Source organism: Halyomorpha halys, unplaced genomic scaffold (assembly GCF_000696795.3).
Source record: "Halyomorpha halys isolate HHAL.00 unplaced genomic scaffold, Hhal_1.1 Scaffold382.1, whole genome shotgun sequence".
Classification (NCBI taxonomy): domain Eukaryota; kingdom Metazoa; phylum Arthropoda; class Insecta; order Hemiptera; family Pentatomidae; genus Halyomorpha; species Halyomorpha halys.
In genome coordinates this window covers 36,699-40,252 of record NW_027107005.1, presented here as the reverse complement: position 1 = coordinate 40,252, position 3,554 = coordinate 36,699, and the positions used below count along the sequence as shown (strand labels likewise).

The 3,554-nt window shown below is 26.6% G+C and overlaps 1 protein-coding gene across 1 annotated transcript in view; it reads left to right on the top strand.

Moving 5' to 3' along the window:
- LOC106682013 (pikachurin) overlaps positions 1–3,554 on the top strand; it is a 60,419-nt gene that overhangs the window by 23,351 nt on the left and 33,514 nt on the right. The window lies entirely within an intron of this gene.

Here is a 3,554-nt window from a genome sequence, read left to right as displayed (position 1 = left end):
AGATACATTTTACGAGAATAAGAATAACACATAGATTAAAAGGAAAATATAATAAAAAAAAAAACCGGTTACAGGAAACACTTGAATGGATAAATAAGTCTAAAAAAAAACACACAAAAAAAAACATAGTATTAATAAAATAAAATAATTTAATGAATAAATACGTTAAAACACACAAAAACAAAACAAAATAAAACAACAGGAACGTTTTGAGGTTTTATTGGTTCATAGTCATGCCCTATAGTGAAAGAGCAACTGTAGTTGCAGGCCTATCTTCTATGCCATAACCCCTGATGACCTGAAATTTAGGTCGAAACGTCGGCATAAAATAAATAAATATGGTTTTGTTTATTTATGTTGTTCTTTGCTGACCGTACCCCCCGACAAACTTCTCCAATTAATATATATTATTACTTTTTTTCATGTTTATATAATATTTCACATAGTTCTAAAATCTAATATAGTTAACTTTATTTTTCATGATATACTCTGTTCACAATATTTTTAGTTTTTAGCTCTGCTGAAGCTTTGCAATGCTGAGTGAAATATTAGCTCTTAATAGATAATTTTTTTGTTCTATTTAAGTTACTTCTTAGGCGTACCTGGAACATCTTCCTTTTATCAATTACACTCAGAGAGTGAATGATCTTCCAATATATATATAATTTATTTCTTTTTTAATATATGTTTCCATATTTATTTAACTTTTTTCTTAACTGCCAATCAAATACAAATTTTTGAGGTTCTCGAGGATTAGTCAATAATAAAACAATGACAACATTTCTAGTTTTTATTGTTTTCTTTCATAATCATACCCTTCAAGGAAAAAAGAAGTTTTTTTTTAAATAAAGAATTTTCTAAACTAATTATTAAGCACTGAAATCTACAGAATATAAATTAAGATTAATAAATAGAAATTTGTCTTATGATTGTTTTATAACTGATGTATTCTACCACACTTAAAATTCTCCATCCCAAAGAAAACTGCAAACCTTGTGCGAGGTACTTCTAGTTGTCATTGTATTAATTAATATGTGAAATATTATATAAAAATGAGCAAAGTAAATCCAAGAAAACAGAAATAAGATGAATAAAGATAAGTATAAATAATAAGAAAGAAATACAATAAGATATATTAGACATAGAATGAACAGGTGGAGTAATAACAAATAGAATAATAAATATAAGGGAAATAAAAAACAAAAATAGTAGAACTAAAAGTTGGAAAATTGAGGAAATAAGGCAAGGGCCCATGTATGAATTGGTAAAATGAAGGTTAAAAAAAAAATAGACAAGATACTCACTTTACATCTAGGAAGTCAGCCAGAAAGTGAAAGGAGACAAGGAAGTGGGTGAGGGGTGGGAAGAATGATCATTAAAAAAATGGTTATATATAAAATTTATAAAAAACAACAAAAGATATTATGAATATAAAATGTAGTAAAATACGATAATATTAGAAAATATAAATGGTCATCAAATGATAATAAATATAAATAATTAATTAATTAATTTAAAAAGAAATGAAATATACTAAAAGATAATAAATGTAGAAACAATACAATAAAGAAAAATAAAATATACAAAGTTGAAGAGCTGTGCATATTTGTTTTTATTAAAGGTTATACAATAAATGAACAGTAATTATAATGCAATAAATGTTAATACGAGGTGAAATTATGAGAATATTAGATAATTACTGTTTAATCAAAAGAGTAGATTTAGAAGGATAATAAGTAGTTTTACTTCTAAATTAAGAACTCTGATTAAAATAAAAATTAAATAAATAAAATAAGAAATGGATACAACAAAAAAGAGAGATTAAAGAAAGATTACGAAGGCTTAAGATATTTTGATAGATCAGAGAGGCAAAGTTTTTATCAGCTCTATGATTAATAGCTTTTGGTTGCAAATGAATGTGGATAGAATCAGAAATATGCCTTTGGCTGTAGCAAGAATAGAAGATTGGTCAAAAGGCCGCCCATAGCTCAGTGGTTAGGCTCACCAATTTGATATGTATTGGCGATGTCAGTTTGAATCCTGCCTGATGTGTTAACTTTTTTCATGGTATGGCAGTCCCATATAATGAAAAACTTTGACCCCCAACCATGGTTAGCCAGTATAGGACTCCAATGAGAGTCTTGGTAAAAAAAAGATGATCACAATGGAGACACTAGTATGAATTTCATGTATGTCCACTTAAGGTATAACAAATGTGAATCAATATACATATAAAAATACACTGTAATAAAAATATTATAAAAAAAAAAAAATTAAGAGACAGAATGGCAGTTTTAACCGATAACTGTTTAAAATTCTTATATCAAAACTATTTTAAAAAATGAAAAAACCACTGAATTTACCGTGGGTAAAATTTAGAAGAAAAAATACAGAAAGAAAAAAAAAACATTGTACATAAGAAATAGTTTGTTATAATACGTACTAATAGTAGGTAAAAGAATAATATTTGTAATAATAAATGTTTCACAAATGGGTAAATGTATTATGTTTTTTAGAGCATGATAATGCAAGTCATGTTTAATCTGCAATTTGTTATTATATAAATGAGGTATATATATTTAATAAATATAGAATATATATTACTTAAGAAAACCCAAGTATTTGTATTTTGTTTGTTTTTATTACTTTTTCATTTATTTATTATTTTTGAGGTGAGAAAGATTAAACTTTATCTGTGATATTATCTAAACTAGCTGTATTGTAAGCGTATCAAAGAGACCTGAATATATTGCAGTTAATTTTGATATTTTTTAATAAGAAAAAAATTGTAATCAATAAAATTGTAAAGAATTTGTGTGTTCAAAAAAAGGGGAGAAAGGTCGGTCTGCATTTTTTTTTCTTTCTTTTTTTTTTCTCCCAAATTTTACCTACAGTAAATTCAGTGTTTTTGACGTTTTTTAAATAGTTTTGATATAGAAATTTTAAACAGTTATCGGTTAAAACTGCCATTTTGTCTCCCAATTTTTTTTTTGTTTTGTTTATAATATTTTAATCAAGAAAGATAGTTGATCATGGATGACTTAAACGAGGAGAAGATGGTTGGGGGGTGGGGTCAAAATAAAACATAAATAAGTTGAAGTAACTTATTTAATCGTGCCAAAGTTTCAGCCAGAAGTTCTACCCTTCATCAGGGCTGTTAGCTTGAAATCTAACCGCCAAGTCATCTTAACCATGATTTTGCGGTTAGATTTCAAGCTAACAGCCCTGATAAAGGCTAGAAATTCTGGCCTAAACGTTGGCACAATTAAATAAGTTACTTTAACTTATTTTAACCGCACCCCCCAACCATTTTCTCCTCGTATTTTTATTACAGTGTATTTTTATATATTTATATGTATATTGATTCACATTTGTTATACCTTAAGTGGACATGCATGGAGTATGAGATTCATACTAGTGTCTCTATTGTGATATTTTTCTTGAAGACTGATCTCGCTTTGCTAACATATATAAATTTATTTTGAACACTATGATGCTACAATGATAAAAATGTATCAAATAAGACTTTAGAAGTTTTTTTTTATTTAAATAGT